The sequence below is a fragment of the Mustelus asterias genome, chromosome 24 (assembly GCF_964213995.1).
Source record: "Mustelus asterias chromosome 24, sMusAst1.hap1.1, whole genome shotgun sequence".
Taxonomy (NCBI): Eukaryota; Metazoa; Chordata; class Chondrichthyes; order Carcharhiniformes; family Triakidae; genus Mustelus; species Mustelus asterias.
The window spans coordinates 16,670,341-16,694,406 of record NC_135824.1 but is presented as its reverse complement, the minus strand read 5'-3'; the positions used below and the strand labels follow the sequence as shown (position 1 = coordinate 16,694,406).

Genomic DNA, 24,066 nt, shown 5'->3' with positions numbered 1-24,066 from the left:
CCCCTCCACCGCCCCCCCTACCCCCTCCACCGCCCCCCCCTACCCCCTCCACCCCGCCCCCCCTACCCCCTCCACCGCCCCCCCTACCCCTCCACCGCCCCCCCTAACCCCTCCACCGCCCCCCTAACCCCTCCACCGCCCCCCCTACCCCCTCCACCGCCCCCCCTACCCCCTCCACCGCCCCCCCTACCCCCTCCACCGCCCCCCTACCCCCTCCACCGCCCCCCCTACCCCCTCCACCGCCCCCCCTACCCCTCCACCGCCCCCCTACCCCCTCCACCGCCCCCCCTACCCCCTCCACCGCCCCCCCTACCCCCTCCACCGCCCCCCCTACCCCCTCCACCGCCCCCCTACCCCCTCCACCGCCCCCACCCCTCCACCCCCTCCACCGCCCCCCTACCCCCTCCACCCGCCCCCCCTACCCCCTCCACCGCCCCCCTACCCCCTCCACCGCCCCCCCTACCCCCTCCACCGCCCCCCCTACCCCCCCACCGCCCCCCCTACCCCCTCCACCGCCCCCACCCCCCTCCACCGCCCCCCTACCCCCTCCACCGCCCCCCCTACCCCCTCCACCGCCCCCCCTACCCCCTCCACCGCCCCCCCTACCCCCTCCACCGCCCCCCCTACCCCCTCCACCGCCCCCCCACCCCCTCCACCGCCCCCCCTACCCCCTCCACCGCCCCCCCTACCCCCTCCACCGCCCCCCCTACCCCCTCCACCGCCCCCCCTACCCCCTCCACCGCCCCCCCCCTCCACGCCCCCTCCACCGCCCCCCTACCCCCTCCACCGCCCCCCCTACCCCCTCCACCGCCCCCCTACCCCCTCCACCGCCCCCCCTACCCCCTCCACCGCCCCCCCTACCCCCTCCACCGCCCCCCCTACCCCCTCCACCGCCCCCCCTACCCCCTCCACCGCCCCCCCTACCCCCTCCACCGCCCCCCCTACCCCCTCCACCGCCCCCCCTACCCCCTCCACCGCCCCCCCTCCACCGCCCCCCCTCCTCCACCGCCCCCCTCCACCGCCCCCCTCCACCGCCCCCCCTCCACCGCCCCCCCTCCACCGCCCCCCCTCCACCGCCCCCCCTCCACCGCCCCCCCTCCACCGCCCCCCTCCACCGCCCCCCTCCACCGCCCCCCCTCCACCGCCCCCCCTCCACCGCCCCCCCTCCACCGCCCCCCCTCCACCGCCCCCCTCCACCGCCCCCCCTCCACCGCCCCCCCTCCACCGCCCCCCCCTCCACCGCCCCCCTCCACCGCCCCCCCTCCACCGCCCCCCCTCCACCGCCCCCCCTCCACCGCCCCCCCTCCACCGCCCCCCCCACCGCCCCCCCTCCACCGCCCCCCCTCCACCGCCCCCCCTCCACCGCCCCCCCTCCACCGCCCCCCCTCCACCGCCCCCCCTCCACCGCCCCCCCTCCACCGCCCCCCCTCCACCGCCCCCCCTCCACCGCCCCCCTCCACCGCCCCCCCTCCACCGCCCCCCCTCCACCGCCCCCCCTCCACCGCCCCCCCTCCACAGCCCCCCCTCCACCGCCCCCCCTCCACCGCCCCCCTCCACAGCCCCCTCTCCACCGCCTCCCCTTCCCCCCTCCACCGCCCCCCCTTTCCCCCCTCCACCGCCCCCTTTCCCCCCTCCACCGCCCCCCCTTTCCCCCCTCCACCGCCCCCCCTTTCCCCCCTCCACCGCCCCCCCTTTCCCCCCTCCACCGCCCCCCCTTTCCCCCCTCCACCGCCCCCCCTTTCCCCCCTCCACCGCCCCCCCTTTCCCCCCTCCCCCCCTCCACCGCCCCCCCTTTCCCCCCTCCACCGCCCCCCCTTTCCCCCCTCCACCGCCCCCCCTTTCCCCCCTCCACCGCCCCCCCTTTCCCCCCTCCACCGCCCCCCCTTTCCCCCCTCCACCCGCCCCCCCTTTCCCCCCTCCACCGCCCCCCCTTTCGCTGCTGAAACAAAGAAGGAGACATAGTGAACATGGAACAAACTTTTTTTCAAATGGTAACCGGAAACCAACCAGGAATAGATATTGAAGTTGGTGAACTGTGTAGGTAAATCAGCCTGAAGGATGGGTGGAGAAGCAAAAGGAAATCCAGTGTAATGAAAATAAATGAGAACAGAAAAGAGTGAGTCAACATGTGGAAAGCCAAGAAAAAAGTCCAAGTGGAAAGAATAAAGTCCAAATGAATGGAGAAAGAGATAACACAAATTTTGTATTCAAAATAAATCTAAAAATCAGAGGAAGCAAGTGCACAGATTAAACACAAAGGGTTTTTCCTTGAATAGGAATGAGCTGGGATTTTGTTGGGCGGAGGGAGTTTCGCGCACCAGAATGTGAACCATTGGGGAAACCCCCCCCCCAGTTGCGTGAGGGAGGGAGGCCTGTCAGAATCAGGCACCTTGGTGGCCAATATGGGGTGGTGATTGAGGTCCCCGCCTGTGAAACACCCACCCACCGAGAGCTGCCTGCCAATCACAGGCCGGCGGCTTCTCATGCCACCTGTGGGAGCGGTGGCTGTCGATAATAAATGATAGCCAAGTTCCGCACACATGAGGACGGCCTCAACCGGGATTTTGGGTTCATGCCGCACTATCTGTAACCCCCATGACTTGCCTGGGTTTGTAAGATCTCTCTAAATGTCCTGGCTGGAGACAATACACACCTCTTTAACCTGTGCATAACCCTCTCTTCACTCACATTGTCTGCATCTGTAAAGACTTGATTACCTGTTATGACTCGCATTCCAACCACTATCTTGTAATTGAGTCTGTGTCTATATATGCCCTGTTTGTGAACTGAACTCTTCACTCACCTGATGAAGGGGCAATGCTCCGAAAGCTCGTGCTACCAAATAAACCTGTTGGACTTTAACTTGGTGTTGTGAGACTACTTACTGTGCCTACCCAAGTCCAACGCCGGCAATGCCACATGGTAATTTATCTGCCAGAGGCCCAGATGATGGTGGGACCCCCAGACCAAAGGTGCGTGATGGCAGGATGGGGATTGAGGGGTGGAGATTGTGGGTGAGGAGGGGCAAGGGTAGGATTGGAGTTAAGTGCATGGGGGTGGCTTTCAGTAGCCCTTCCCCGATGCTGATGGCATGGTGCCTGGCTACTAACCAGGTTTGCTCAGCGCTCTTCAGAGGACGGCCATGCAGCTTCCATTTTACTCCCTAAAACAGCACTAAATTGTGTTAGGCTCAGGATAATGGATGATATTTGTTTCATTAATGAGTCTAATTGACATCCCACCATCAGTAGCTGGGAATTCAGTGTCAGCCTGTTGGACTTTAACCTGGTGTTGTTAAAACTCTTACTGTATTAAATCCAGCCCATGGTCACTAAAGAACAGAAGGTTACCTGCTAGGAGCTGGATGGAGCAATGTGAGTGGGTATCGAGGGATATAGGCCAAACACGGGCAATTGGGACTAGTTTAGTGGTTTAAAAAAAGGGGAGTATGGACAAGTTGGGCCGAAGGGCCTGTTTCCATGCTGTAAACCTCTATGACTCTGAGTGTTGTTGAGCTGAAATGGCAAATGCTACACATTTATCTAAGTGACCATTCTCCCAGACCACAATAATTATTTGTTGCCACTCGCTAAACCATCAGTCATCGCTTTAAGAAATTCCTTTAATTTTTCTGCAATCCCCTTTGAGCCTAAAAACCATGCTCTCAGAGGGCTGGGGTGTGTTTCTGTTTTCTTAGGTGTTGTGAGCAAGTAGAAGATTTTGTCCTTTGTTCATTCATCTAACAAGACCTTTGCCAGAACATCAAATTCCAGCAATATTAACCCTACAACACCATTATAAACAAGAACAGCTTCTTCCCTGCTGCCATCAGACTTTTGAATGGACCTACCTTCTATTAAGTTGATCTTTCTCTACACCCTAGCTATGACTGTAACACTACATTCTGCACCCTTTCCTTTCCTTCTCTATGTACGGTATGCTTTGTCTGCATAATGCGCAAGAAACAATACTTTTCACTGTATGTTAGTACATGTGACAATAATAAATCAAATCTAAAACCAAAATTGTCTTCCCCTTGACTTCTCAAGTATATAACCCAAAAATTGTACATCTGTGAAGTGCAACATGAGCACTCAGCAATCTTAAGTATATGCAAATTCTTGATGGTATCTGTAGAAGGGAAAAATTGATGATCAGAAATATGTCATTCAGAAAATGTGTCGTATGCCACCATGCAACTCAGTGACCGTAGTCACTTGCAATTTAAATTCAATAAAAAAATCTGGAATTAAGAATCTACTGATGACCATGAAACCATTGTCGGAAAAACCCATCTGGTTCACTAATGTCCTTTAGGGAAGGAAATCAGCCGTCCTTACCTGGTTCTTACCTGCCTCCATAGCCACAGCAATGTGGTTGACTCTCAACTGCCCTTCAAGGGCGGCTACGGACGGGTAATAAATGCTGTCCAGCCAGTGACACCTGTGTCCCACAAATGAGTTAAAAAAAACTTCAAATCCATTAAGGTTGCTCTCTGTGATACGCCAGCTAATTTGATGGACTTGCCTGTTATTGATTCTAGAATCATTTAAGAAAGTGGAATAGCCCTGGTCCTAGCTAACTGCTGCCTTTGTCCAATATAAGAGAGCCGACTTAATCCTGAAAATCTGATGATCTTGGAAGGCACAACAGACCCAGACCGACGCTTTCTTTGAGGTCGGTGTTTATCTTGCAATTTTCGCATAACTGCTAGGCGACTTGCACTTCAAGATAGGACTCTGTGCAGCACTTATTGAACATATTGCCGTTAAATAATTAACAAAGGAAATTATGTCAGCTGACTTCCATAATAAAAACGTACTTAAAATTATAGTCATTATGCATAGTGTGCAAGAGCAGAAAGCTGATCCAGAATTCTCCTTGCATGCAAACTATGGTGGCTGTTGAAATATGTGAAAACATTAGAAATCCATTTGGAAAAAAATGATTTTGAAACCATCCATGGCTTGTGAACTGATTAAGACAGAGAGCGCTGCCAACTCGGGAAGGTTACTGCCAACTTTAATGGCTTTGAGCCTGTGTGTGTGTGTGTGAAACAAATGGGATGTAGGAAACTAAAAACCTTAGCAATGTAGTGGGCTGTCTCAAGCTGTGACATTTGCACCAAACCCCATTCCTCACCCTGCTTCTGATACAATTTTTTTTCTCTTAAAACCTTACAGCTCGTCACATCTAGTTAATATTCAGAAAAACTCATTATGGGGGATTTTAATTTTTATTTTGCATCTTTTTTTTTACAAAAAAACCTGCCTCTAGCTGAGCACTAAGTAACGCACGGTCACTCGGAAGAAAGGTTTATTACTTAAAGCTCAGTTGCTCGGAAGAAAGGTTTATTACTTAAAGTTCAGTTGGAAAAGGGGTTAATGCTTCAGTTAGAAGGAAACCTTATGACTGGTGCGTTAGCCTCTGAGAAGTAGCCAGTGTTTCAGTTGCTGTTCTTCTTGGCAGTGATGAACTCATCCAAGGATGGAAGAGGAGAGGGGGGGGGGGGGGGATAGAAACAGGGTTGTTATTCATTTAGATAAACATTACACTGAGCAGTACAGGGGGGAGTAGCTGAGATTCAATTAGGGCCAGCTCCAGTTTGCACTCCTTGGGGCAGTATGTACCCCACCCCCTCTCCTCCTCCCTTCCTATATAAGGGGCTGCCCCTTTTACTTTGTCCCTCCAGTTTATTTGATTTGCCCAAAAAAAATTGACAGCAAATTTTAAATTAGCATATGGTTAAAAAAGAAATCCACATTTTTAACTTGGTGCCTTTAAGCCCCCCCCCAAAAAAAACCGCACACACACAACTCTGTTGAGGGTTTTACAGCTATAGCTTATTTGAGGTTGGGGGGAAGGGGTGTTGGGGGGAAGGGGGCCACTAAGGGGTCACAGAGAGTTGGAGGCCCCACTGTCGGCAGACACAGGGAAAAGAAACGCCTCACATCTTGAGCTTTAGATGCAGAGTGGGCTGAGGGGGTGGGACACCCCTTGGCTGATGCGGGCTTATTGGTAGGCAGCTCGCTGCTGCTGCTGCTGTCTTGATGGATTGACTTCAGATGGATCGAGTTACACCATTTGCCATGCATTAGTTTGTTTTTCTCCTGCCGTGTCTCTGACTTGGAGGAGTTGAGAGAGAGAGAGAGTTTGGGAGCTTTCTGCCGTCCGGATAGTTTACCGGTGGAAAAGGGAGTTGAGAAGGCAACTTTTTGAGGGGATATTTGGCTGACACATGAGGTAAGGTGTTAAAAGCTTTTTGTTTCCCACCCCCCGTCAAATGCCTTCGTGCACGGAGTTAAAGCGAGAAAAAAAATTAATGCTCTTGTATCCATAACACTGTCAGCCGGGCTCCAGTGAATGGAGATAGGGTTTAAAGCGTCTGCAGAAAAAGCTGGCAATAAAGCTGCAGAAATAGCGCCTGGAAAGGGCTATTTTTACCCGGGTATCTTCAACCAGAATGGCTTGTCCTTGGGAGTTTCTGGAAGGAGTAACGAGTAAATCAATCTGTGCTGCTCGCAGACCTTTTTTTTTGTTACAGACACCAAATATTGCACTGAATGTTGAACCTGGTTTGTTTTCAAAGGTTTTTTTTTCCAGAGTGGGTGGGGGGGATGGTGAGATACTTGGAGAGAGGGAGAGGGGTTTCTTTTTGCTGGCTGACATTTGATCACTTTGTGAAGATCAGAAAGCTTTTGCTGGGGGCCTCAGGTCTTCCAAGTAGGCATTTTTTGGGACAGTGGGCATGGGGGCCCCCAATTTTTTTTTTTGACAGCGCACAGTGCATGGTTTCCCAAACTTGGAGCTGGATCAAAACAGTGCTGACCTGCCCTACAGACTTACGGAGGAGGAGGGGACTGAAGAATTGATGAAAAGCACTTGTGAAAGCAAACAATGGATTCTATAAAGCTCTGGTTGGAAAGGTCCCGGTACAGCGAAAGAACCTGGCGAGCATCTGTACAGATGCTAAAAACAATGAGGTGTGTACAGTGGCGAAATAGGCTACAACTTCCACAGGAATTGGCTATATTGGCAGCAATACTCTTAAAACGTTACGAGCTAACAAGATTTTAGACACTATCCTTCAATAACCATTTGAGGGGCTGCAGAAATGTTTAAAACATTTTACTTGCTGGTTTTCTCTTGGAGGGTTGTGAATCTGTGGAACTCTCTTCCCCAGGAGAGGCACAGGGTCACTGAATATTTTTATATTCAGTGACCCTGTGATTCAGTGATATATTTTTACACCTGATGAAGGGGCGGCGCTCCAAAAACTCGTGATTCCAAATAAACCTGTTGGACTTTAACCTGGTGTTGTGAGACTTCTTACTGTGCCCACCCCAGTCCAACGCCGGCATTTCCACATCAATATTTTTAAGGCAGAGGTAGCTAGATTCTTGACTAACAAGGGAGTCGAATGCTATCGGTGGGTAGGCAGGAAAGTGGCGCCAAGGCCACAGTCGGATCAACCTTGATCTTATTGAATGGCAGAACAGGCTTGAAGGGCTGAATGGCCTACTCGTTCTCATTCAAATGTTCATGAAAGTGTTTGCCTTTTCAAAAAAAGGGGGGATGTTTACACTTTTCCCATTATTTCTGTTTGGGATGAGCGTTCCTCAGTTGGAGATAATCTGCACCCTTCCAATTCTGTTCCTTGATCATTCCTGAATTTAATGGCCCCACCATCGGTGGCCATATCTTCAGCTGCAAGGCCCTAGGCACTGAAATTCCCTCCGTAAACCTTTCCAGCACCTCCCTACCTTAACTTTCCTCTGCTCCTTTGTTATGAGGCATTTTGTCATTGGCCCTAATTATTGGCTCAATGTCAGATTTTGTTTGCTAGCAGTCCTGTGAGAAGTGCCTTAGGATATTTAGCATGGTAAAGGTGCTATGCAAACATTTTGAGCACTGTGTTCCTTCTTTAACCTTTCTAATTGGAATATAACTCCACACATTATGAAGTACGGGGAGCCCACGGTATATAAACTCTGAAGGCCAGGAACTGATTCTGAAGCCAACTTAACCCATTGGCACACTCGTAGAAACACATTTCCACGTCACGTATCAGCTGGTTAGCGCCACAATTAAACAGTGGATTTGCATATACTCAGTACTTAACATAAGATGATTTACTGGTGGTACATTTGTTTTGAGTTAAGTGCTTGTTACATGCCTTTATTAGCAGTAGTAACTGATGACTCAACATTGGTCACTGCAATACGACTACTGTGATCAAAGTGGGTGAAAGTTTAGTTTGCGAAGTTTTCAAAACTAATCTGTATAAGTTTGTACTTTTAGTCAGCGCTAACAGTTCAGCAAGCATTCTGAAATGTTTATTTCTTTCACGTTGGGGATGTGATACGTTAATTTGTGCTTCCTAGCGTGCAGGGTTCTTTGGGGAAAAGAGAAGTTCAGGACTTTTTTGTAATCCTGTTTTCCAGCACTGCAGAAAATGTGCCGTCAAGGTCCTAGTGTCCGCCGACGTACCTTTTCCAGAGTGGTATTTCAAGTGAACTTTGGTTCACCCTCTGCGTTTAAATAGTTGAACTGGTTGAAGGGCAGGATGAGAAAATGCATCCATTCATCCAGCTAGCATTACCTTGAATAGTTGCACGCCGTGTAACATTATGAGCCTTCTATTATTCACAACTGGCAATATCCTTAGATATAAGGAAAACTATATTTGATACCAACATGAATTATGTAGGAGAAAATATACCCATTTACAAAAAGAAAGATAATTGGCAGAGTTAGCGCCTTTATTGAACTTGCACACATCATCTAGCAACTAACTTAGTGAGTGGAAATTGTAACTTTTCTTTCTAATGAGATACATCTCAGTAAAAGCGGCAAAATACAGCATCCTACTGCAGTTAGAGGAAAATTAAAGTTCTTACACAATTCTAAAGCAATGAATGAAGACGGAATAGTCAAAACAAAACAGCCAGCAACTGGCCTCAAGTGATGATCTTTGCAGCCCTTAAAGGAACAATTTTTTAAAAATTAAAATGTACCCGTTCTAATTCATTTGATAAAAATGGTGCAATACATCATTCTGCCATTGCGGGAGGATATAGCTTGGTCAGATATTTAGTGGAGAAAAAAATATAGGTAAGATACACACCAATTTTTTTTTAATTATTCGATGTTATTGAATATTGTTGCATCAAACAGCAACATGCATTGGGAGTACATCCAAGCATAGTGTGTCAAAATTCGCAGATGACGCTAATTTGAGTGGCAGAGCAAAGTGTGCAGAGGACACTGAAAGTCTGCAAAGAGATATAGATAGTTTAAATGAATGGACAAGGGTCTGGCAGACTGAGTACAATGTTGGTAAGTGTAAGGTCATCCATTTTGGTAGGAATAACAGCAAAACGGATTATTATTTAAATGGTTAAAATTGCAGCTTGCTGCTGTGCAGAGGGACCTGGGTGTCCTTGTGCATGAATCACAAAACGTTGGTTTGCAGGTGCAGCAGGTAATTAAGAAGGCAAATGGAATTTTGTCCTTCATTGCTAGAGGGATGGAGGTTAAAAACAGCGCGGTTATGTTGCAGCTGTATAGGGTGCTGGTGAGACCACACACACTACTCCAGGTATAGTTCGGGCCTCCTTACTTGACATAAGGTATACTGGCACTGGAGGGAGTGCAGAGGAGATTCACGATGTTGATTCCAGAGTTGAGAGGGTTGGCTTATGAGGAGAGACTGAGTAGACTTGGGCTATACTCATTGGAATTCAGAAGAATGAGGGGAGATCTTATAGAAACATATAAGATTATGAAGGGAATAGATAAGATAGAAGCAGGGAGGTTGTTTCCATTGGCGGGTGAAACTAGAACTGGGGGCATGGCCTCAAAATAAGGGGGAGCAGATTTAGGACTGAGTTGAGGAGGAACTTCTTCACACAAAGGGTTGTGAATCTGTGGAATTCCCTGCCCAGTGAAACAGTGGCGGCTACCTCATTGAATGTTTTTAAAGCAAGGATAAATAAATTTTTGAACAGTAAAGGAATTAAGAGTTATGGTGAGCGGGCGGGTAAGTGGAGCTGAGTCCACGAAAAGCTCAGCCATGATCTTATTGAATGGCGGAGCAGACTCGAGGGGTCAGATGGCCTACTTCTGCTCCTAGTTCTTATGTTCTTATTTATGTAGCACCTGTAATGTAGTAAAACATCAGAAGCCACTTCACAGGAGTGTTATCAAAAAAAATTTGAACTAAGTCTCATGCACACATACTAGAAAACTGTAATTACAGAGGTAGGTTTAAGAAGTATCTTAAATTGAGAGGTCCCCAGCTTTGGACCCAGGCTAGTTATGGGGCAATGAAAACCATGGGGGGGTGTTTTCCCATCCCGCCCACCACGGGAATCGTAGCTGGGCAGGGTGGGGGGGGGGATCCATGCAAAGGTCCGTTGACCTCGGGTGGAATTTTCCAGTTTTGGGGTGAGCGCAACCGAAAAAATCCCACCCCATGGGTGCACAAAAAGACTTGGAGGAAGGCAGAGATCTCAGAGTTGCAGAAGTTGATGCAGATAGGGAGAGGTGTGGCCTTGGAGGGATTTGTACAAAAGGAGGAGAATTTTTAATTGATGCGCTATTGGATGGAGAACTAACGCAGGTCAGTGAGCATGGGTGATGGGCAAACAGGACTCAGTGTGAGTTAGGATACAGGTAGTAAAGTTTCAAATGAGCTCAGATTTATGGAGGTTGCAAGGTGGGAGGTCAGCTTGGAGAGCGCTGGACTAGTTATCCAGAAGTAACATATACATGGACGAGACTTTCAGCAGAAAATGCGTGAATTCCAGCATGGTGAAGCAGTGGTCAGCACTGCTGCCTCACAGCGCCAGGGACCCGGGTTCGATTCCCGGCTTGGATCACTGTCTTTGTGAAGTTTGCACACGGTGCTCCGGTTTCCTCCCACAGTCCAAAGATGTGCGGGTTAGGTGGATTGGTCATTCTAAATTGCCCCTTAGTGTCAAGGGGGACTAGTTCGGGTAAATGAATGGAGTTATGGGTATAGGGCCTGGGTAGTCAGTGCAGACTCGATGGGCTGAATGGCCTCCTTCTGCACTGTAGGATTCTATGATTCTAAACTGCAAGGACCAGGGAAGGGCAGATGAACTACAAAATGTACCCATTCTCCATCTTATAGGAAGGATGTGGAATCATTGGAAAGGGTGCAGAGGAGATTTACCAGGCTGTTGTCTGGTATGGTGGGAAGGTCTTATGGGGAAAGGCTGAGGGACTTGAGGCTATTTTCGTTAAAGAGAAGAAGGTTAAGAGGTGACTTAATAGAGGCATACAAGATGATCAGAGGATTAGATAGGGTGGACAGTGAGAGCCTTTTTCCTCGGATGGTGATGGCTAGCACGAGGGGACATAGCTTTAAATTGAGGGGTGATAGATATAGGACAGATGTCAGAAGTAGGTTCTTTACTCAGAGAGTAGTAAAGGCATGGAATGCCCTGCCTGCAACAGTAGTGGACTCGCCAAAATTAAGGGCATTTAAATGGTCATTGGATAAACATATGGATGATATTGGAATAGTGTTAGGTTAGATGGGCTTTAGATTGGTTTCACTGATCGGTGCAAAATCGAGGGCCAAAAGGCCTGTACTGCGCTGTAATGTTCTATGTTCTATCAAAATAGAGCTCATTAGTTCAATGTTTGTAAGAGTATAAACCTTTTGTTTCTCTGCTAATAAGCGATCTGTTCCCTATTTTCCCCTTTTTTTTCCTTTTATCTATCTTGTCAGGTACTAGAATGAGCCAGTCAGATAACTTTTGCTTTCCAGCTATTGTTACCTCTGAAGGGGGAGTCGTGCCTTGGTGTAATTGTCACTGGTCTGGTAATACAGAGATCCAGGGTTACATTCGGGGGACCCAGGTTTGAATCCCAGGGTTACACTCGGGGGACCCAGGTTGGAAAATCCAATAAAACCTGGAATTAGAATTCTCATGATGTCAATAGTCATAAAAACCCTTTAGGGAAGGAAATCCGCTGTCCTTACTTGGTCATGCCTACACGTGACTTCCGACTCTCAGTAATGCAAGTGACTCTTAAATTACCTACGAAATATTCTACCTACGAAATGACCTACGAAATATCCCAATTAGGGATGGGCAATAAATGCTGGACCAGCCAGTGGCACCCACATCCAATGAATAAAAAAAAAGAAATAATTTGTTCAAACACATCCAAAAGGATTTTTATTTAGTTGCTCCAATTACTCCGTACCCATATAGATATGAATGGAGATCGATATCTATGCATCCATAGTTTACGAATGCACCCATGCATTAGTCATATCCTGCACAGATCAAGGCTTGCACAAGTAAACTACTTTATCTTGTGTAGATATTTGGGTATTTTTTCATTGAAAAAGTATATGTATTAAATTCTCTTTCACGTTGAAACAGGTTCTCGGGTCAAAATAAAACCCAATTTGTCAGTAGGCACCTAAAAGTAAATGGAACAAATGTGCTGTGCTCAAGACTGGGTTTCTGTTCTTCAGAGCACACCTTGATTTGATTTATTATTGTCACATGTGTTAACATACAGTGAAAAGTATTGTCCCTTGCGCGCTATACAGACAAAACATACCGTTCATAGAGAAGGAAATGAGAGAGTGCAGAATGTGGTGTTACAGTCACAGCTAGGGTGTTAGAATGAAGTTTTAGAAGCATAGAATGAGATTAAAAGATAGAATTAGAAGATACGCTGGGCACAGCTTGCAAGAAGTCGCCTCGCTCCGCGCCATCTTGAAAAAATCCTAGAATCCCTACAGTGCAGAAGGAGGCCGTTTGCCCCATCGAGTCTGCACCGACCACAATCCCACCCAGGCCCTATCCCCATAACCCTACTTTTTTACCCTACTAACCCCCTGACACTAAGGGGCAATTTACCATGGCCAATCAACCTAACCCGCACATCTTTTGGAGTGTGGGAGGAAACTGGAGCAACCGGAGGAAACCCACGCAGACACGGGGAGAACATGCAAACTCCACACAGACCCAAGCTGGGAATTGAACCCGGGACCCTGGCACTGTGAGGCAGCAGTGCTAACCACTGTGCCACCATGCCACCCTATATATATATATTGGCAAACTCTCGCTGCAGTGTGGTTCTCCTTTGTCACTGAGCAGTGAAAAGGGTAAAAGTTGCTGATTTGGATAGTGTATCAATATTGAGCACGATGATATTGATGCCAATTAGGACTGTAAACAGTTGAAATCCAACTCCTAGCTGAAAGTTAGACTTGAGGGTTTTTACAGGAGGCAGATCTCAAAAATAATTGTCAAATAATCGAGAGGAGGAGTGGAACCTGAATTGAGAGGAGGGGGATAGAGAGACTTTCCTTTTATTATTTTGAAAAGTCCAGTTCGGAACAATATTAGCCATACCTGTGAAAGGTATCTGCTCATCCAATTGTAGGTGGTTAATCTTTAATGAAAAATTAAGTTTCAATTGCCATTCTTGTCTGTCCTGATGAGTGCATGATGAAAAGCTTGAACAGTATGTCTCTTTTATCAAGCCCAGGTTCGATTCCCGGCTTGGGTCACTGTCTGTGCGGAGTCTGCACATTCTCCTTGTGGCTGCGTGGGTTCCTCCGGGTGCTCGGGTTTCCTCCAACAGTCCAAAAGACGTGCTGGTTAGGTGCATTGGCCAAGCTAAATTCTCCCTCAGTGTACCTGAACAAGCGCCGGAGTGTGACGACTAGGGGATTTTCACAGTAACTTCATTGCAGTGTTAATATAAGCCTCCTTGTGACGTAAATAAATAAACGTTAAAAAGTTTTCTGCAATACTGGAGTTCTGTCTACATATATTCATACACAGCCTGCAGAAAGACTGTGAAAACAGAAATTTGTTATAAGTCTTGAAGGAAACATGCCTTTATTGAATCTTGGAAAATAATTTCTGCGATAAACCTTTAAATTTGTTCTAGAGTTGCCTCATTCATGGTACAAATAACACCATGAGTGACTGCAATTTTGAAGCAACATCATACTCTTTGGAAAATGGTGTTCATACCAGGTAACTGCCAAGAAGAAGGGTCTATTAAACTACACTTCACAAATTCGAGTACGGAAAAATGTTCTTTCTTCATAGTCAATAGCCGAAAATTTTTCTTCATAGTCAATAGACATACAATTTAAAATTAGTTGCCGTAATTTCTTTTTGGTAAAACGACATTTGTATAAGCTTGGGAGGGCGAGGTTTTTCCAGAAATCGACAAAGGCCGATAACGGGCGGGAAAACCGGCATTGGATTTCTTCGCCATTTAGTCCAGCAAGTAGAAAAAACAATCAACTGGTGGGTCCCACAAAGTATTGTTGGTGGCACGGCCTCAGATCCGCCCACCCCACCAGCAACATCGCAACTCGAGGATCGGGGCACCGTTTTTAAATACCATCCCAGTGCAAAGGAGTTCAGCCTGGAACCTCCCACTGACATTGCCCCCTAGCACTACCCAGCCAATATCAGGGGGCAGTGCCTGGGCATGACCTTCTCCCAGTTGAGCAATGCACCCACCTTAGCCAGATGCACACCTTGGGAGACCAGTCCGGGTTTCATGCCATTTTACCGCTATGCTGACGTGTATGGATTTTCTGATTTTTTGGGGGGGGAGGGGAGGGGATGACTAAGGGATAGGGGCCTGATTATGACATGTTAAAGAATGCAAATCATGTTCCCGACTTGAATGTCAGGAAAACCGCTCCATTACTGATGCGAGGGGAGACAATCTCGTCACATGTTTACATCAACATAAAATGCGATTAGGCTGTTCTTGCATATATTTTCTGCTCACTCTGCTAAACCCAGCCAAAATGTTGAACAAAAATGAAAAGATCTATTTGCAGGTTGAGTCATTTTGATATATCCCATTAATGTTACAAAGGTGACCTACCACACTAAAAATAAATCTAAAATTCTCTCTCAATTTCATTAGTTATTTATCCTCTTGCTTGTTTTGCTTAGCCCTTTGCTTAGGCGGCACAATGGTTAGCACTGCTGCTGCACAGCACCAGGGACCTGGGTTCGACTTTTGGCTTGGGCCACTGTCTGTGTAGAGTCTGCACATTCTCCCTGTCTCTGCGTGGGTTTCCTCCGGGTCCTCTGGTTTCCTCCCACAGTCCAAAGATTTGCTGGTTAGGTACATTGACCATGTTAAATTCTCCCTCCGTGTACCCGAAGAGGTGCCGGAATTTGGCGACTAGGAAATTTTCACAGTAACTTCACTGCAGTGTAAATGTAAGCCTACTTGTGACAGTAATAAAATAAGCCAAATAAACTGTCTTGTGCATCATCTCCTCAATTGGGAGAGGAACCAGGAAGATAATGGGGTCCCCCACGTGTCCTCTGACTCTGCCAGCTTGAAATCAACTGCTAACATGTGCAGTGCAGCTAACCGATCTTAAAATTCATCTATTTCAATCCTACCACAAGATGGAATGAAAATATTTGAAGTCTCACTAATTTGCACCTATACCAAACCTTTTGGAACAGGAAATCTCTTTAAATTGGTCTGCGATTCTTGGGCTGACTTGCACTCCCCAAAGCAGGATTTTTTAATCCTCAATTTCGATAATTAATTCGGACCTTTAAACCAGTGGCATATGCTTCTGCCGAAGTGTAATAAAGACCAGTGTGGGTATGGAAAACATTTGTGGCAAGCATCTAGCAATGTCACCAGTAAGCTTTCACCATTGCCCAATGGAAAATCTAACCAGTTGTGTATACTTTCCCTTGTTAGCTCTCAATTCTATTACAGGCAAAAGACATTAAAACTTAGATAATCTGTAAAGTATATTAGGGTAAGTGCACTTGTTTTTTTTTTGCTTACTTTATTAATACAATAATTGAATTCTGGCAGTAATATGACACTCCTTAGGAAGGACAGTGAAACTGATGTTTGTTCCATTTGATGGTCGTTTCATCGTATACCAACAGTTGCTGACATTTATTATTAGACTTTGTTTGGCTTCTTGGCCAGGGCAAGGGATGTGGAGATAAATTACTTCCACAAGGAGTCATTTTTTAGAAGTCAAGCAAGGTCTAGAGTGTCTTAAACCCAGAGTAAATTAACGGGGTCAGGTTGGCAAGTAATAAACACAGTGACATTGAATTGTAGACGGATGCAGCACAGGAGTCCATTTGGCCCATCGTGCCTGGCTCTTTGGTAGAGCCTTCCAGGAGGGCCCAGCATTCTGCGATTTCATTTTCCCTTCATGTATTCATCCAGCACTTTATTGAATGTTACTGTTGAATTAGTTTCCACCACTCTCTCAGGCGGCGCCTTCCAGATCACAAAAACCAACGTGTGTTTAAAAAGAAGTCTCCTAATTGTCTGTGACCTATAAAGCTCAAGAATTTTTGCTGTCTCTTCAACGTTTAAATAAATTGGTACAAAAAAGTGCATACGTAGAAGATCAATGTGAAGTTCACTCCCACGCTGCATTAATTTGGTGGTTTCCAAATTCTGTCTTTCAAAATAATGGAGATTAAATGAGATTTAAGCCTCATTCTCAATTTTCTTTGACAGTTTTCAGTTATGAAGCAACAATGAACTGGATTGCTTTTCCAAGTGCAGAGATAATTTAATAGTATTTTCGATTAGTTTTGATGTTAGGCTGTGCTCCCCGACCCAGAGCAAACCTGTATTAAATATCAACACCCTACAATATGGATGTTTTGGTTCAAGTTGCCCATTTTCTGTGTTACTGACCTGTGAACGCTCCTGTCTCTGATTGTGTGCACTATATTCAATTGCCAGTTGTCTAGGCTGAATGGACTAGAAAGTTGTTAATGCAAGAAAAGCTGCCTGGGTCTTAAATGCATCAAACACCTTCACTGAAATGATTCAAGGCAAACAGCCATGTTTCCACACAAATTCAATATTTGCGGGACCAGAATCAGATTGGAATGGGCCACTGCATTTCCCGTGTTTATTTTTTTTCAACTGGATTTCTTCACTTTATTTGTGTTAATTAACAAAGATTAGCATTTTAATAGACATAAAGTGAACTTCTACCATTCTGTGCAGTCCAACACTCTGTGTAGATCATCCATCATCCTGTCCATGGCCACAACAGGCTACTGGCTCCGGAATCATTTCGAACCACACAAAGATCATCTGACTGTGAACAGCACAGCTGGCTACAGCTATTTGTTCCTTCCAGACCACTGGCTGCATTGTCCGGCTATAGTAACCAAAGTTAACATCCAGAACATGAAGTGCCTTTTGTCCGTCAGGCCTCGCCTTGCAGTGATCCAGTTCAATGGTCGCACCTGCAGGCTGGTTTTGTCAGTATGTACAATCAATGGGTAATCCTGGAATCTTCCAATTTTAGATTGTCAATACCTGGGGAACTCTCAGAGGTGGCTAAGGGTGATTGCTGTCGAACCTTTTTGTTTTCTGTTCAAGACTAGGAGTTAATGATGCTGCAAACATCCACAAATTTTATTTTTGGCCAAATGTGTGACCACGTTTTAAAACCTTTTGAGCCTAGTTTATAAACTAGTCAAAAGCTGTGCAAAAGAATTGCAAACAAATATAGAATGATGCCCAGTTTTCCTCTGTGTTGCTCATGAGACAGTCACAGGATAAGAGTGTGTTTTGCCTTCAGTCTGCGTGGGGTGAATGGAGCAAAGTGGGGGGAGCCAGGCGGTGAAATACAGCAGCAGGAGGTTGTTAAGGAATCACGCACATTTGGAAAGGCAGTGTCAGGAAGCACAGCGCATTTGGGGTGGCAGAGAGGGGGTGGAAGGAGGGGTGGGGTGGGGGGGGCGGGAGGGAGAACAGAACAGAGCCCGGGTACAGTTCCCAATTTCACCATTAATGCCACCAAAACTTGCAGAGAAGTACAGGCTTGCTTCTTTTATCAGATTGAGGACACTGCAATCTGGACAACACTTTTTGTCTTGAAGTTGATTGTTCCCATCAGGTGAGAAAAGGTTTGTCCGCTTTGTAAGTTGTCGTGCTTCAAAGCAGCGCGATTTTTTTGTTGGGGTTTAGCAGCAAGAGTGGCCATTTCATTATGTCATGTTTACCCGTGGACCCTATGATAGAGTGGTATTGAAGCATTCTAATTCGCAAACCAAAGATACATAGAGCAAACTGGCAGGACTCAAGTCCTGGGTTAGCTGTGGGGGGAAATCCATTGACTCTGTCTACACTTCCCGCTGTCTCGGCAAAGCAGCCAGCATAATCAAGGACCCCGCGCACCCCGGACATTCTCTCTTCCACCACCTTCCGTCAGAAAAAAGATACAAAAGTCTGAGGTCATGGACCAACCGACTCAAGAACAGCTTCTTCCCTGCTGCTGTCTGACTTTTGAATGGACTTACCTTGCGTTAAGTTGACCTTTATCTACACCCTAACTATGACTGTAACATTATATTAAGCACCCTCTCCTTTCCTTCTCCCCTATGTACTCTATGAACTGTATGCTTTGAATGTATCGCGTGCAAGAAACAATACTTTTCATTGTCTACCAAGACATGGGACAATAATAAAGCAAATCAAAAAACTTCTTGAAGCTTTTTCTGATGTGGAATAGCTGACTTTAAAGGTAAGTTTCTTTTGTTTGTGAAATGTGGGTGCCAAGATAGTGTTCATCCAGCACAGTGGTTAGCACTGCTGCCTCACAACGCTAGGGACCAGGGTCCCTAGTAGTAGTGCAGAATGTAGTGTTACAGTCATAGCTAGGGTGCTGAGAAATTTTGAGAGTGAGAATAGAGTTTTAGAAACATAGAACGAGAATAAAAGATAGAATTAGAGGGTGTGCTGGGCACAGCTCGCAAGAAGTTGACACACTCTGGTGCCATACAGTTGCTGGAAAATTATTTGACTCCCATTTTCTGGACATGATTGAGAAATACAGTTAAGATGTTTTTGCTGCGGTTAACATCGAACGTGTCCATCTGCACAGATTTTCAACAAGTCCACACAGGGCAAAAAGGTTTATGTGCCAAAGTTGACTTTGGAAATACTTCCTCTCCCGGAACCAACTCCCCAGTGCACGTAATCAATGTAAAGGCTGAGTTTTCAGATGTAGGCAATCAAGCCACAGATAAAGCACAATCGTTGTTAGTCTGCAAAGCCCAACGTTTTCAGGACCTCACTGGCTTAATGTAAAATCTGGAAACTGAATTATTAAAATGATACGGCCACAGAACTTTGAAACTCAGAATAGAAGTATTGGGGAAATCAGCTTATCATATACTCATTCTGCTTTTGGACATTATTGTCCATCGACAAATCTGCAATAAGCAGCAGCAGAAACTTATTTTTCCATTTCCACACTTAACAACAAATTAGTCTAAAATGTTAGTCTTCCTAAATTCATTGAATCGTAGAATCCCTACGGTGCAGCAGGAGGCCATCAAATATGCACCGACTCTCCGAAACAGCATCTCACCCAGACCCTATCCCCGTAACCCCACACATTTGCCCTGCTAATCCCCCTAACCTACACATCTTGGGGCACTAAGGGATAATTTTGAATGGCCAATCAATCTAACCTGTACCGGCACGGTGGCACAGTGGTTAGCGCAGCTGCCTCAAAGCGCCAGGGACCCGGATTCAATTCCAGCCCTGGGTGACTCTGTGTGTGGAGTTTGCACATTCTCCCAGTTGTCTGCGTGGGTTTCCGCCGGGTGCTCCAGTTTCCTCCCACAGTCCAAAGATGTGCGGGTCAGGTGGATTGCAATGCTGAATTGTCCCTCAGTGTCAGGGGGATTAGCAGGGCAAATACGTGGGGGGTATGGGGATAGGGCCTGGGTGGGATTGTGGTCGGTGCTGACTCGATGGACTGAATGGCCACCTCCTGCACTGTAGGACTCTATGATTCCTCCATGGTCTTTGGAGTGTGAGAGTAATCCGGAGCACCCGGAGGAAACCCACGCAGACATGGGGGGAAAGTGCAAACTGCACACAATCACCCGAGGCCAGAATTGAACCTGGGTCCCTGGCGTCACCATGCTTAGTCTTGCTTTGGGGTGGGGTGGGGGGGTGGGGCTTACCTATTTTCAGTGACGTAACTAAAATGAAACATTGACAAGGTCCTTTATTTGAAGCACTATGGGAGTTAAACTAAAGACCCTGAACCTGACTCAAGGATCTTGGTTCAAACAACCCAGACTAGTTTAACCAACTTCATTTGTTTGCCTGACCCAGATTTGTATAATGACTCACGCCATAAAACAGAGCCGGAGTTGTAGTTCAGCGGTGGCTGATTCGTTATGGATCTGCAGTTTAGCACATGACAATGCAAAGACTGTTGGGGTTTCTCAAACAACATCAATTCCTGGTGTACTGCAGCTAAGTTACTTGGTGTAAACCAAGCGAGCTTGAAACATCACCTTTGTGTTTACATTCCTGCCATCCAAATCTTTTTTAAAAAGACACCCAACCACCAAAGCACAAAAATGAGTTTGTCTTGAGGCAAAAACAAACATGCGTTGTCACCGTGTTAACCGTTATGCTGATTGCAATACAGCCTGCGTTTAATTTGGCCCTTTTCAAATCTCAAGAGAAATTGCATACTTCGTATAGCACCTGCAGAGTGATGCGTCAGTTGACTTGAGGTGGCCCCTACAGCTTGAATGTTTGCCTAGGTGTTCTCGCACCTTAATTGTAACTTATTCCAAGTTCATTAAACTGCAAGTTTAAAAACTAAATAGTACCGTACATCAAAGCCTGACAAGAGAGGGAAGCAGCTGGCACACCAATTAGCCGGGTTTGTTATTCTGTAGATAGGTTGGCTTTGTTCAATATTCAATGCACATCATTGTAATCACTACAAATTTTAAAAGGTGTCACCAATATGATTATATTATTCACTTGAAAATTTGCAAGAGCCATGCACAAAACCCATATATTCATTGTATACATTTTTGATAACGCCTCGGTACTGTTCAAGAGCTGTGGGTAATTTGACTCAATAAGGTATGTTTGTCTCTCTCCCTCTCCCCAAGGAGAAATAGTGTAATTATTCTCCATTTTGTTGCTTCCTTGCTTGCATGTATAAATTGATGACAGGAACTACTCAAAAAAAATAAAGTAACTGTAACCTTGAAAGTTATGAAGGTTAAGGAAAGCGATTCTAATTACCTCTTGAGTGCAACAATTGGAATTAACCATCTTTCAAACTCTTCATTAGTGACAGACCAGAGAGGCTTCCTCTGCTATGGCACTGATGGGAGCCCCTTTATTGTTATCCAGAAGAGATGCAAGTCCAGAGGCCATTTAAACAAAAACTATTATTAAGACCGTTTTGTTTTCAACATGTTGTTAATGGAACAAATGCTGTTTTGACATTGATCACAAATGGAATCTTGCCCTTTTGCAAGGTTGGGTCATCTTTTGAAAGGCGATATCGAAACCTTGTTTTTTTTTATTCCTTTCAGTTATTGCATCCAAGCTTATGATGCACCAAGCCTCATTAGCGATAGCTAAAGGTCTTTCACTGGGACAAACTAGAGCTGCATCTATATAATAAAGTTCAAAGTTCAAGGGGGACATAAATTAGTACATGTTACATTTTGAAATTGTCCACACTCGACAGCTGCTACAGAATCCCGTCTACTTCTCTCCGATAACGAGTTATTCTTCGCTATAACTGAAGGAACACACTACATTATCATCACATTCAGCTGTAGAATGAAGTTTTAAGTGGCTTAGAGATCACATTCTGCATGTAATTCTGATTATTGCCTGAAGGAAGCCTGTGGCCAAGAGAATATACTGTCCTAAAAGATTTGGACAATAATGAAAATTAAACGAAACATAATCGCATTGCAATTTTACTGATTACTGTAGTATTTTCCATGAATATGTAAGCTTACAAACTTTTATATAATATTGTGAGTTGTGTTCAAATTAATTGACTTAATTATTACATAATTTCCTTGCAGACATTGTAACCATTCTTTATTTAGAAATCCATTGATATTATCCACATTAGCTGCCAATGGAAAGAGAACAGTCCCCCTTTCGTGTCCCAATCAATAAATGCATTGTGCTGAGAAATTGAGACCGAAATGATCCATGTTCTGTGTTGTTCGTTGGGGTAGTCAAGGCTCAGAAGCAGAAAAATGAACCCGGGTTCCTGTTTCTATCCACTGTCTCCTGCTGAGCGCACAGTGCGTGCGAAGGCAGAAGCTTTGCGGTCAGGAAGAACACCAATTGAGCAAGGTGCCAGAGGGCAGTCAGCACCTGGGAAACCAGAGCCCTGCATATGCCTGTGTGCTCTTGAAAGGAATGGAGAAAATGGTGATGTAAAAAGACTTCAAAAACTGGTGAGCTCACAGCATTGTTCCATGGAAGAATTCTTAAATTCAATACCATCAGTAGTGAAAAGCATCTCGGTCTATATTACAGTGCAGGCAATATTTGAGTCATTTTAAGTATTTCTACTTCTGTTTCAGTTGAATCTGATATCTCCTCCCCCCTCCCCCCCCCTTCCCCTTCCGATAAAAACAATTAAACTCAACATGAAGCACTAGCCCAAACACGCTCATCAACAGTTCTGACACTGCAGTAGCTCTGTGGTAATGTCATGTCGCTTTTATGTGTCATTAAAAAAAACAAACTCATTTGCTTTGCACATACATGTTTACATTGTGTTGACTCTACACGGGAATCGCTGTAAGGCTAATCCACCTCAAATGGAGAAAAAAATTCCTAATTGTGGTAAATCTGGAATTAAAGATTGCATTACATTTGTAAATTTTAAGTGGTTGGCTCCAGATGTGCCACAGGCTCGGGCTCATTTCTGAGAACAATAAATTCAGGAAGGGCAGAGAAAGAAACTATTTTCTCTTCAAAGTTTGTCTCTGACATGATGTGAGAAGGGATCATTCTGCGGAACACGGATAATTTTTTCAAACTGCACATTTATCGAGCAGAGATTCTTCAACCTTTAGTAATTAAAAATATCCAGCAACGGAACAGTTGGTTTTGCGTAACTTGTCAAAATCTGCCCAGAGTTTTGAACTTGCTAATTTAGGCCCTGCCTTCAGTGAGCTAATGAAAGACAAGCTGATCAGTCAATACGACATCACAAGATGCACTGGCATCAAGGCTGCTTACTTTGGTTCAAGAAAATGTCAAGTGACAAACGGCTATTGACATGAGAAAAAAAACAAAGAAAGAAGCAACTTCCATTCACAGTCTCACAATGTCCCAAAACACAGTGGCACAGTGGTTAGCACTGCTGCCTCACAGCGCCAGAGACCCAGGTTTGATTCCCACCTTGGGTGACTGTGTGGAGTTTGCACAATCTCCCCTTATCTGCATGGGTTTCCTCCCATATTCCAAAGATGTGCAGGTCAGGTGGATTGGCCATGCTAAATTGACTCTTAGTGTCAGGGGGATTAGCAGGGTAAATATGTTGAGTTACAGCGATAGGGCCAGGGTGGGATTGTTGTCAGTGTAGGCTCAACTGACGAATGGCCTCCTTCTGCACTGTAAGAATTCTATGACTTCAAAGTCAATGAAGTACTTCTGGAGTAATGTAGGGAAACATAGCATCACGCAAACAATGCCTGAGGCTGCCCCCAGAGTGCAGGATGGAGGCCGCCAGCAACCTTGGACCCTGGAACACCACAGCAGCGGCTGCAGGGATGGAATAGCATCTACAAGTGGTCCTTCCAGATTCAGTGTCCTGGAAAGAGTCCATCTTCCAGCCTCAGAGTGTTCTTGGCGTTCCAACTTCAACAATCAACATACAGCGAGGTCCAACCATCTGCAAGGAGATGATCTTAATAATATTGCTTGAGGAGTAAATGTTGGTCAAGAAGGGGAAAGCTCATTTGATGTAAAAGATAACCTTTTGGACTTCATTAGACCATTTTGCTTAATATGGACAAATTTTGTTCATAAGTGTTGTTGCATTACTATATCCGATTTTACTACAATTGTATAGGGTGTTGGCGAGGCCACACCTGGAGTATTGTGTGCAGTTTTGGTGTCCTTATCTGAAGAAGGCTGTTCTTGCGATAGAGGGAATGCAATAAAGGTTTACCAGGCTGATTCCTGGGGTGGCAGGTCTGT

General features: G+C 46.1%; 1 protein-coding gene across 10 annotated transcripts in view; it reads left to right on the top strand.

Annotated features, from left to right (window-relative positions):
• Positions 1-24,066, top strand: part of sema6d (semaphorin 6D) — a 188,208-nt gene that overhangs the window by 128,760 nt on the left and 35,382 nt on the right. For 3 of the 10 annotated variants that reach the window (XM_078241341.1, XM_078241338.1, XM_078241340.1), the window contains exon 1: positions 6,045-6,243. The exons of 2 other annotated variants lie outside the window; for them this stretch is intronic. The gene's annotated coding sequence lies outside the window, so the exon portion shown is untranslated. Of the gene's footprint in view, positions 1-5,963; positions 6,244-24,066 lie in introns of those variants that run through there. 5 more of the 10 variants (XM_078241346.1, XM_078241343.1, XM_078241342.1 and 2 more) reach the window with 3 other exon arrangements.